Here is a 13,003-nt window from a genome sequence, read left to right on the forward strand (position 1 = left end):
AAGTGGGAAATGTAAAATGTCTTAATTATTATAGTATGCAGTCAAAAATGTTTAAGAATGCTCCTCTAAATCTATTCCAGACATTTCTATAATATAGCTCCTCTACTTTACCTTTTTTAAAAAATTCCAGTATAGTTAACATACAATGTTGTATTAGTTTCAGGTGTACAATACAGTGATTTGACAATTCTATACATTACTCAGTGTTCATCATGATAACTGTAGTCTTAATCCCCATCACCTATTTCATCCTCCCCCACTCACCTCCCCTCTGATAACCGTCAATTTGTTCTCGATAGTTAAGAGTCTGTTTCTTGGTTTGCCTCTTTTTTCTTTGTTTTGTTTCTTAAATTCCACATATGAGTGAAATCATATGATATTTGTCTTTTTCTGACTGACTAATTTTGCTTACCACTGTATTCTCCAGATCCATCACGTTGTTTGGGAATGGCAAGATTTCATTCTTTTGTATAGCCGAGTAATAATCCATTGTATATATGTATATACACCACTTCTTTTTTATCCTTTCATCATTGGACACTTGGGCTGCTTCCATAGTTTGCCTATTGTAAATAATGCTGCAATAAACATAAGGGTGCATACATCCCTTCGAATTAGTGTTTTTGTATTCTTTGGGGAAATACCCAGTAGTGGAATTACTGGATCACATGGCAATTCTGTTTTCAATTTTTTGAGGAAGCTCCACACTGTTTTTCACAGTGGCCGCACCAGTTTGCATTCCCACCAACAGTGCACGAGGGTTCCTTTTTCTCCACGTCCTTGCCAACACTTGTCATTTCCTGTGTTGTTGATTTTAGCCATTCTGACAGGTGTGAGGTGGTATCTCATGGTGATTTTGATTTGTTTTACCCTGATGATTAATGATATTGGCCATCTGTATGTCTTCTTTGGAGAAATGTTTGTTCATGTCTTCTGCTCATTTTTTAATTGGGTTATTTGTTTTTTGTGTGTTGGGTTCTATAAGTTCTTTATATATTTTGAATACTAATGCTTCATCAGATATGTCATTTGCAAATAGCTTCTCCCATTCAGTAGGTTGTCTTTTAGTTCTGTTGATTGTTTCCTTTGCTGCGCATAAGATTTTTATTTTGATGCAGTCGCAATAGTCTATTTTTGGTTTTGTTTCCCTTGCCTCAGAAGACATATCTAGAAAGGTGTTGTTATGGCCAATGTCAGAGAAATTACTGCCTATGAACTCTTCTAGGATTTTTATGGTTTCAGGTCTCACATTAACTCTTTAATCCATTTTGAGTTTATTTCTGTGTATGGTAGAAGACAGTTGTCTCGTTTTATTCTTTTTGCATGTAGCTGTCCAGTTTTTCCAACACCGTTTGTTGAAGAGCGTCTTTTTCCCATTGCATATTCTTGCCTTCTTTGTCAAAGATTAATTGACCATATAATCATGGGTTTATTTCTGGGCTCTCTATTCTGTTCCATTTATCCATGTGTCTATTTTTATGCTGTACCATACTGTTTTACTATAGCTATAGCTTTGTAGTATATCTTGATATCTGGGATTGTGATACCTTTGGTTTTGCTCTTCTTTTTCAAGACTGCTTTAGCTATTCAGGGTCTTTGTGGTTCCATAAAAATTTTAGGATTATTTGTTCTAGTTCTGTGAAAAATACTGTTGGTATTATGATAGGGATTAAATCAAATGTGTAGATTGCTTTGGGTAGTATGGATATTTTAACAATATAGTTTTCAGAATACAGGTCTTTCACTTCCTTGATTAAGTTTATTCCTGGGTATTTTATTATTTTTGATGCAATTGTAAATGGGATTGTTTTCTTAATTTCTCTTTCTGCTACTTCATTATTAGTATATAGAACTACACAACAGATATTTGTATTATTAGTTTTGTATCCTGCAACTTTACTGAATTTATCAGTTCTGTTTTTGTGTAGTGTTTAAGGTTTTCTATATCTGGTATCAATCATGCCATCTGCAAATAGTGAAAGTTTTACTTCTTGCTTACGACTATGGATGTCTTTTTCTTTATTTCCTTTATTATTTCTCTTTCTTCCTGCCTGCCTGCCTTACTTCCTTCCTTTTTCTTGTCTGATTGCTGTGGCTAGGACTTCCAATACTGTGTTGAATGAAAGTGGTGAGAGTGGACAAGCCTTGTCTTTTTCTTGATATAAGGGAAAAAGCTCTAACTTTTTCAACATTGAATATGATATTAGCTGTGGGTTTTTCATATATAACATATTTATTATGTTGAGGTATGTTCCCTCTAAACCCACTTTTTTGAAGGTTTTTCCTCTATTTTACCTTCAACTTAGGAATTTATATTCTTTGCTAGAATTAATCTGAAAATAGATTACATTTTACCAGTCAATACCAACTGGTAATAGTAGTTGCTTGAAGCACTGTGTTTAGAAGAATTCTGATGTTGTATCTAAGTTCAGTGGTAAGGGAGAACCTAATCAATTAACATACTACAGAAACAAAAAGAGAAAATGACAGTATGTGCTTGGCATCTCTGCCAAGTGCTCCAATGTAGCACATTTTTAAACTCTGGATAGTTTTATGTTTTCTAAAATAAAACACAATTTCATAAGTTGAAATTCTGTAAAAGAAATCCTGTATCAAATCTTCAAAAACTACCAGAATTGTCAGGATTACCCAAGCTGCCCCAGAAAAAAGATGGTAGCATTCCAATATAAATATCAACTTGTCTTTCAGTGTCCAGAGAGTAAAGTCATAGGCATCAAATGATGTGCTAACCTAAGTTCTCTAACATAGCACCATCCTGCTCTGAATCCAGTCAATTTCTCCAGTGATCATTACTGACCACAGACTAGAACTATTTTCTTTATTTTTAAAATATTTTCTTTTGAATAAGTAGAATAGATAACCTAGTAAGAGACCCATGTGAATTACACACACACACACACACACACACACTTAACATATGATCAAGGAGGTATCACAAATCAGTGGGAAAGGAGAGGATGATTCTGCAATAATTAATTAGCTGTTTGCATCTTAAAAGATATTTCAGTTATAGCCTTGTCTCACACATACAGAAAAATAAATTCCGTATGGATTAGATTTAAATAAAGACAATATCATTTTTTTTCAAATCTATAAAAAAGTTAGGGGTGAATTTTTACCTAATCTCTGATTAGGAAAAGAATATTTAAGTGTAAATGCAACGTAAGTAATGACAAAGAAAAAGACCAAAGACATAACTATCAAAAATTGCAAAGCATATTTATTTTTTAAAAACACCAAAAGCAAAAATAGGGAAAGAAATTCTTAAGGCTTAAAAAAAGTTAAATAAATTACTATAATTTTTTGTTGAAAGGAATGGGTATCTATTCAAATGACTTCCTGTGAAAAAATGATGAAGAATCTAAATGAAATGAAGTACAGGAAGTACAGGTGGATTTGTGGGAACAGGAAGATGCTTAGGCAGCTCCCCTCTTCATCTTCATCTCTCTCTGGTCCACATGCTCTCTTTTCTCTGGCCCTCTGCACACCTCCTCTATTCACTCTCTCTCTTTCTATGGAAGGAACCATGGCCACTTCTCTTCTACAACTTTAGTTTGCATGTGACTGTAACCGGCCTTGATGCCAAATCTGGCTCCAGAACCCAGTACCATTGTAATGACTCAGTCTTTCAGTGCCTTCGTTCTAAACTTCTGGGAAGAAGATATAACAGACTCAACTTGGGTCAGGTATCTGTACATAGTTCAGCCATATATGGCCACTGGACAAAAAAAAAAAAATGTCCCATGGACAGGGAACTGGTGAGACCTAATTGCTTCTCAGCAGGTCAGGGTCCAAGGCAACCCCAAAGACAGGGACATGGGATGGGCAGGCACCAAAGACACATCTATTACACATTTGATGGTATTGTGATGCAAATATGGAGCTTCATTAAGCAAGAAAAGCCAACTATAAAGTTTTATTAGTCGAGATTAACTCCAATATGTGAAGAATAGTATGCTCGCAGTACTAGACAAGGGTGACTTTTTATGTTTCTGATTTATTACACCTGTTTGTACTTTCCAAAATTTCCCCACAGACCTACATAAAGCCAATAATCAGGAAAGAAAGAAAAGAAAAGACCAAAAGAAGAAAAACCAGCAGTGTTGGAAACTAACTGCCAAGTATTCAATTTAGAGTGAATTCTCAGGTCACTTTTCATAACATGTTCCAACTTTCAACCCCACCACCACCCTCCACAGTCATTGCTACAGTCCAGCCTCAGTAAATGACAGACACTTCTCTGAAAACCACTACTCATACTCATCCACTCCACCATTCTCACCATCATGTTGACTAGAATAGTCACCAGACTTTCTCTGCCCAGGGGATGCCCCTCGTCCCTCAAGGCATGGATGAAACAGTCAATCTTCCTCAACTGCCATCGTCCCAGCAAAACTTCTCACCTGTGTCTTTTAGCCCCAAGTTTGTAGCTCCACTATAACTCTTATCCTAACTGTGAGTTCATAGGCTGAATATATCTTTGTCCTCCCAGCTACACTTACAGATCCTTGTAGGGAGGTGTTCTTACTAATGCTGTTTTACAGCAGATAGTACAGGACATGAGCAAGAGTAGGTTCTTAATAAATGTCTTGCTGAATAAATGTTGAAAGTTCAGGGAATTACATCTGTATTAGGGTCAGAGACTTCAAATTGTTCTCATACCAAAAAATTTTTTTACTAAGAAAAAGAATGAAATGTTTGCAATATACTGGAAAAAGCATGAACTTCAGAGCCCAGTAGACCAGTTTTGAATCCCAGAAAATTATTAAGCTTTTTTTTTCTTTTTTAAAAAGGTATTTATTTATTTATTTATTTATTTATTTATTTATTTATTTGAGAGAGGGAGAGAGAGAACTGGGGAAAGGGCAGAGAGAGTCTTTCAAGTAGACTCTCCGCTGAGTGCAGAGCCACATGCAGGCCTCGATCTCACAACCCATGAGATCATAACCTGAGCCAAAACCAAGAGTTGGACACTCAACTGACTGAGCCACCCAGCCGCCCTGTTAAGATTTTTGGAGCCTAGGGCACCTGGGTGGCTCAGTTGGTTAAGCGACTGCCTTCGGCTCAGGTCATGATCCTGGATTCCCGGGATCGAGTCCCGCATCGGGCTCCCTGCTTGGCAGGGAGTCTGCTTCTCCCTCTGACCCTCCTCCCTCTCATGCTCTCTGTCTCTCATTCTCTCTCTCTCTCAAATAAATAAATAAAATCTTTAAAAAAAAAAAAGATTTTTGGAGCCTCAGTTTCCTCATTTTTAAAATGGGGGTGATAATATTTCATGCAGAGTGGTTTGAGGATGAAAGGTGAAATATATAAAATGGCTGGCACATTTAATAAATGACAGCTATTATTCATATTGGGATTATTAACTTGATTAATGAAATAGGTATGAAATACCCAGAGGGTTACTTACTCATGGAAAATACATAGTATTTGAATTATTTCTCAAAACATTAAGAGGGATTTTTATCACTAAAAATAACCAATATATTCATAAAAGTATAGAAAAGCCACTGCCTCTAGAATGTACAGGACTGGAAAATTATGTGAAATCCTAAAGACATTAGAATTTACAGGGGCCTGTCTGATCAAATTTTAGCACTCAACCCACCATTTCAGAAGCACGTTATTTTAAACAACTCTCAGGTTGTCAAACTGCTATTGCACTGTTCTGGTAAGTGGGGTCAGATTTTTTCCTTTATTCTTAGCTGTGACCAAGGCAAAACACAATGGACCACTTATCAATAAGAACATTCTAAGAGGAACAAACAAGCCAGACCTAGAAGGCAGAGAAATTCATCTCCTTGCCTGGTATATGATGTGCCAAGAAAGACAGACAGTAAGAAACTAGTTCTGGATAAAATGGAATCCTCTTAGGAATACCTGGTGGCTCATTTAATTAAGCATCTGACTTTTGATTTTGGCTCAGGTCATGATCTCAGGGTCACGAGAGTGAGCCCTGCATCAGGCTCTACACTGGGCATGGAGCCTGGTTAAGATTCTCTCTCTCCCTCTCCCTCTACACCTTCCTTTCTCTCTCTCTTAAAAAAAGTGGAATCCTCTCAGAAGCATGGTTCGGATGGGATGGCACTTGCTGTGGATACACGTGGGTAGGAAATTGTGAGTGGGGCACAGAGTCAGCTTGGTGGTGTGCTAAATTCTTTGTTTTATTATATTCATGCTCTTTTAAGATACATATTTATTGAGCACCTATTGTATGGAAGACCCCACACTGGGGAGTGGGCAGGATACAAAGGTAAAGATGGGGTCCATGCCCCTCAGAAGCTTCCACTCTAGCAAGGAAGCATGACAAACCCACAAACAACTCCAGCATCAGGTCATGCAGGATACATGTCACAACGCATATATTTTAAACATCCTGCAAACATTATATGATTTCAAAGGACTCTTGGCATCTCAAAGATTATCACATAAGAAAAAGGTTCAGAACACTTACTGAAAAATTATTCAGTAGGAACCATAGCAGTCCTAGGATTGGATTAATAAGATTTATACAGCAAATGCCTGCATGCAGTAAATATTTCCCTCCTACAAAGTGGATGCTTTGGGGGGAGGTTCAATTACTACAAAAATACTATTGTCTACACTAATTGTTTTTTAAATTATAATAGCTATGTTGGGGCTTTTGCACTTCCCGTTGCTTCCCCATAAAGACCTCTTTCCAGATTTCATAAGTCTTGCCCCCTCATCTTTTCGGGTCTCTGCTCAAATGCCATCTCCTTGGAGACTCTTATCCTCCCATCCCTCACTCTGTCTCCTGCTTTCTGCTTTGTTTTTCCCATTGGTATATATAATTACTTGCCATTTTATTATAGATGTGCTCATTTCTGTCTCCCTTTGCTGAAGGCCAAGAGCTCTTCCGTCTAGTTCGCCACCGTAACCCAAGACCTAGAATAGTACCTGTTCATAGATGGCACCTTATGAACATTTGTTAAGTGAATAAAAGAGTGAGAAATGTACATTCTTAGGAACACTAGATTCCTTTGAATAGTCTCAAAAATGGCAAATCTCCATCTAGTGGATGTCAATTTGAATTTTTTTTTTTAAGATTTTTATTTATTTATTTAACAGAGAGAGACACAGTGAGAGAGGGAACACAAGCAGGGGGAGTGGGAGAGGGAGAAGCAGGAGAGGGAGAAGCAGGCTTCCCGCAGAGCAGGGAGCCCGACGCGGGGCTCAATCCCAGAACCCTGGGATCATGACCTGAGCCGAAGGCAGACGCTTAACGACTGAGCCACCCAGGAGCCCCATCAATTTGAATTTTTGAATCAAGTTCACTTACAGCTTTCTGGTTAATAAGACGGGTAGATGAAGCTGGGTTCATTCAACCCGTACATACTGAGGGCAGCTGGTGCCAACCATTCTAGGTGCTGGATTATTTAGTTGGCCCGAAATGAAATGTGGCTATGAAGACCATGGGCTTTATTAAGTGATAGTAAACCAATTCTGAAGCGTTCCAGTGAAGTCTGTCGTAGCACGTAGCAGCACAACTGAAACAGAAACTAAGCTTTCAAAAATGAACCACTCATGAGTTACATGTGGAGGTTCTGTCTGGTATGTTTGTTTTTAAAAGATGGGTTTCAGGGACGCCTGAGTGGCTCAGTTGGTTAAGCATCTGCCTTCAGCTCAGGTCATGATTCCAGGGTCCTGGGATGGAGCCCCGCATCGGGTTCCCTGCTCAGCAGGGAGCCTGCTTCTCCCTCTGCCTGCCGCTCCCCCCTGCTTGTGCTCTCTCTCTCTGACAAATAAAAAATCTTTAAAAAAAGATGGGTTTCACCTTCTCATGATTCCATTTCCTAGAAATGGGTTCTCTCTGGTGCCCACAGTGGGTCTTGTGGAGGCACACGGGGGAGGGATCGTAATGAGGTCTCCTCTAAATTATTCTGGACATTCTACTGTGCAACAGATCACCTTCCACAGCTGTTTGTGGGTGGAAAATGTGTAAGTCTGCAACTTGAAGCATTGACACTTTGGGGGTCATGGATACAGGGGAAAGTATTTCCAGATATAAGTAAAAATCCTGAAGACATGAATGTGAATAATGTATGCAAACAGATACACCTATGGTTGTGTTCTTTTTTTCCTTTGGAGTCCAGAACAGAAATGACTTGATATGTAATCATGGCTTGTAATAGAGTCCTTTAGAACAAGAACATCTAAATCCAATCTTCCTGTGTCAAAATGGTGCTAAATACTTGTCTACATCTAACCGTACTAGAAGGTTTTAATCTATTCTCTATGTGTTGTATTCTACAGCCAAGCCAACTCAGCATTTACCTGTAAGAAATTAGGAAGGACCAAATTTGGTTTTGCCTTTCTTTAAATGACTGTCCTTGCAGGTTTTTCATTCTTAACAAAACTTTGCACTTTGTGTACAGTTAAAAGAAGTATTTTCCCCAAAAGCTCCACAGGGTAGCCTTCTGATGGAAACTGGTTTGGGTGTCTCCCCTGCTTTGACAACCCTTTCAGCACAGCAGGTCCTGGAGAACCAGATGTCCAAATTAAAATAGTGACATCCACAGGCTGCAGGACCCATACAACTGTGGCCTCTGTCAGTTCTTAAATAAAATATTAGATTGTGTCTATTGTTAGTGAGCTGTCCACGGTCCCGTGTTCAGCTGGCTGGGGTTAAAGGGTATGTAGATTAGTTGACCAGCTGTTTGGTAATTGTCACAGCCAGTTACTTGGTAACCCTTAGAACAGCATTCTCTCGAGGAAGAGGCTTTGTTGCTAGGCAATAAATTCAGGTAAAACAACTTGTCCCTGGTTCTTATCGGTCCAGTTTTATAACATGGGGTATAGGTTAGGTTGTATCCCTGATGGGCTGCCCACTGCTCTTTTGTTTTCCCTCCCGGACCATGAAAGGAGTGTGATAACTGGGACAGCCTGTGTTCGTTGGGACTTGTCTCCTGCTCATGCAGGCGAAGAGCAAGCAAACGGCAGGGGAGCAGGGCTTACTGGGGTGTGCTCTCAGATGGCCACTGTCATAACATATCTTCTGGATCTCAGTTTGGGGATTGGCCGATATATCAGTTAGGCAGGCACAAAAAAGACCAAAACCAATGACAGAGATTTCATGGAAAGGAAGGAAAATGTGTGCCCAATGATGTTTGGTCTACATTAGTATCGACTCTATAGTAATATTATTATTGTCATTATTATTATTTGTTATATCTTGAAATACCTCTTTGCCCTCAATGCTTGAATGAATGCTTCTTATGTAAATCACTGTGTGTTAACGGAGACCAAGAGCTCTGAGAAGGAGGAGATTCAGGCAGGCAAATCTCAGGTCAGTCCCCTTCAGGAAGGTTGGAACCTTCCTCTAAGGGATTCGTTGAGAAGAGGCTAATCAACCTGCTCCGCAACTATACTTCTTCCTAGCTCTAAATTTTTGAGGCGGTCAGGAAATATTACAGGTGAATTTCTGAGGTAAATTCTACTCGCTCTTTTTATAGTCTCTCCTGGTAGTGTTTGAGCAGAGAAGAAATGAAGAGTCGTGTTCTGGTTCTCTTAAAAACCTATGAATTCAAGCTATAAATTCAAGAGCATGCTTGCCACTTGTGGAAAGTCACTGTTCCTCAGAGGCAGTGACTCTGCCTGGGATTCCCATTTGCTGGGGCCTGTCACTGCTCCTTCCATGGGGTGGGGAGAGCTTCGTCTTAGGAAAACCCCATTCACAAATATCCAGACCTGTCCTGACAGACAGGTTAACAGGTGAATATTTTCTTTCCCAAAAGCTGCTCCCCCTCCCCCAATTCCTCGTAATAGCAATCTCCACTAGTAGATCTAAAATGTTTCCTTTTTTCATAGTGAATCCAAGTATATTTATAGGGTACAAAAATTATGGGATGCAACATGCTTCAGGGCCAGCACAGAAGCCACTTCCTTGGTGACACCCTGTCAAGACTCTCAGCTGGAATTTAAGGGCTCCACACTGAATAATGGTTAAGAGCAGAGGAGTCTGTAACCTGATCCCCCCATTTATTAGCTGGGCAGCCTTGGGCAAGTTACTTGACCTCTCACTGCCTCCACTTCCTACCTTTATTTTTTTAAAAGATTTTATTTATTTATTTATTTGAGAGAGAGAGAATGAGAGAGAGAGAGAGAGCATAAGATGGGGGAGGGTCAGAGGGAGAAGCAGACTCCCCACTGAGCAGGGAGCCAGATGTGGGACTTGATCCTAGAACTCCAGGATCATGACCTGAGCCAAAGACAGTCACTTAACCAACTGAGCCCCCCAGGCGCCCTCATTATCTTTAAAATGGGCATAAAATAAGCTTATTTAAAAACAGGGTTATTGTGAAAATTATATGACGTGATGCACTGATACCCTAACTGTATAATAATTGTTAGCTTTGATTATAATTAGCTCTCCTTTTGGAACCACGTTGTCTTAAAATAACACTAATAAATGCCTATTGTGTGTGGGCAAAACTTTATGCTGGTCACTTCGAGTTCAAGTTCAATGAAGATAAGACATTAAAACAAAGACCTTTCTGGGTGTTCATTACTCAATGTAATTATATGACTTTTCTAGAGAAACAGGCCCACAGAGAAAACAGGAAGCAGTGACACAGCAGAAGCCTCACCGCATGAGTGTCCCGCCCCCACCTGGGCAGCAGCTTGGACACCTGTGTGTTTGCTCAGCAAGTTCCCTGGGCTGGGAGCAGGCATGGGCACTTAGCTTTGCCACTTTCCCTCACCTCAGTAAATCACCAGCCCAGAGTAAGTGGTCCGTAAACATGTGCTCAAATTGCTGAAGCAGGAAAGGAGGAGGCAGAGAAAGGAAGAGGTCACATTCAGAGGGTTTCCTGTGTAGGTGCTGTTGTTGTTTTCTTCTCTTTTCCTTTTAAATCTAAAATGCTCACAGTCCTTTATGGGCCCCTTCACCATGCAAGTAAATAGATAGGCAAGTTTACCATCCTCCCCAGTGCATGGATAGGAAATTGGGAGAACGTGCAACTGGATTGCAGCCCCAAAACTGTAACAACCACACAAACAAAATGAAACAAAACAACAAAACATTTGGACAAAATTCCACGCAGGCCTCCTCCCACACTTTAAGTCACAGTTTCCCTTGAAAGGCAATTTAGATAAACCAGTGCTTTTATGCAGACAGAGATGCTCAGAGTCTTTCAATAAAAGGAAGTTAACAATGAGAAAAAAAGAGAAGTGTAATTCTGTGCACTGAAGGACGAAACACCCAGACAGGCCGGCCCCAGCTCCACATAGACATGCCCCTGGCAGCCCTGCTCCACAGAATCTTCTGTCCAGCACCCTTGTCACCAACAGGAACCAAGGGCCAAGGACCCCTAGGTAAACTGAGAGATGTAAAGAACAAAAAGAATTCCCTAGCACAGCTTTTGTGGGGCCAAAGAGGAGAAATCCTTGTCTGACTTCTGAGGATAGTGACAGTTGAATTCATAAACTCTGTTTATGTACAGAGTAAGTGTTCTAGGTTAAAAGGAATTCTTCTTAGCCATAAAGGAGGTTCAAGAAACCATTACACTGCTCATTTACACTTTGTGATTAGTAAATTTCTTAGTTGACTGCTCTAAGTAGTAAATTTCTTAGTTGATGGCTCTAAGTAGAAAAGAAAATGTCCCATGACCTGTGTAATGTGCTGAATTCTTTTTGTTCCTAGACTTCACCCTTTGTTAGATGGATAATCAATTGTCACATACGTTTATAAAATTTAAAGGGCTTTTTACCCTCTTTTCAAGCCTTATGGCTGCACTGCAACATTCTTGTAATAGTTTAATTTCCTTGTATATTGGGCCAATCCTTTGGATAGCATTACCTCATAAAGAAGTCATTTTGATATTTCAGGAATAAAACCCCTTTGGACAGACTCCAAGAACCACTACCACTTTAAAACAAATTGGTCTTTGTGACAAGTCATATATTAAGATTCCTGTGTGTTTTAACTTGGGTCTGAAGAACGTGCTCTTGCTCTCTCTCTCTCTCTGATACTCAAATGTCAGAATCCTAAACTAAGATGTATTCATTTTTTGCTCTGTTCTGTCTCTGAGTACTAACAGACATACTACTTTGACAGCTGAGCCCATTCTATATTGCTCCTTCACACAAACAAGTCACACATGCACATTTTATCACCACACAAAATAAACCTAGATCAACTTCTTTCTTCTTGTGCATGCCACTTGGCCATGAGGCATTATTTTTGCCTCCTTATTCTTGTTTTTTGAGCGAGTGATGTTTTAACTAAACTTTCTTTTTTCCTGGAGTTAGTGAACAATTAGGTATCTCCTTGCCCCCCACAATTACGGAGGGACACTCTCTGTGTGTGTGGTTCTTACTTCCTGAACCCAGAGCTCTTGTCAACTGGGAACAATTCTTTCTTATTTTGAGACAGGGTAGACCATGAGTACATAAACAAACAGCAAAAGGCCTCCCAAAAGTATGCTCTTTTTACAACATGCTTATCATTAGCGTGATACAAATCTGCTTCATTATTTTTTATCTAGACAAAACTCTAATGAGGATTTTTTTGTTTGGTTTAGGTTTTGTTTTGTGTGTGTGTGTTTTCTTTTTCTGTCTCACAAAAATCAAGTGTTCTCCAGCAATGAGGCAACGGAAAAAATCAATACTTGCCATGTACCATGTAACCAATAGAATAAGGGGAATGATTTATGTATGGATGGATGCAGCCTGAATCAGCTGGGGCCTCGCACAGAGAGCGAGAAAGAGAGAGGGAGAGACAGAGGAAGAGAGAGCGCACAGAGGGAGGTGGGGGGCGAGCTGAACTGCGATGATTATTTCTACAGTGTGGCCAGATTTTTTTTTTCCTGCAGCAATAATCCCCTTCTCCAGCACTGCAGGACATAGGGAAAGCCTGCAATCTGTGGACTATATGATGGCTCAGCTTCCCTCAGAGTCCCGATGCCATGCCCACACTAAGGTGTACCGAGAAGGGGAGCATGATGTATGGCCGGCAGTCCTT

Source organism: Neomonachus schauinslandi, chromosome 10 (genome assembly GCF_002201575.2).
Source record: "Neomonachus schauinslandi chromosome 10, ASM220157v2, whole genome shotgun sequence".
Lineage (NCBI taxonomy): Eukaryota > Metazoa > Chordata > Mammalia > Carnivora > Phocidae > Neomonachus > Neomonachus schauinslandi.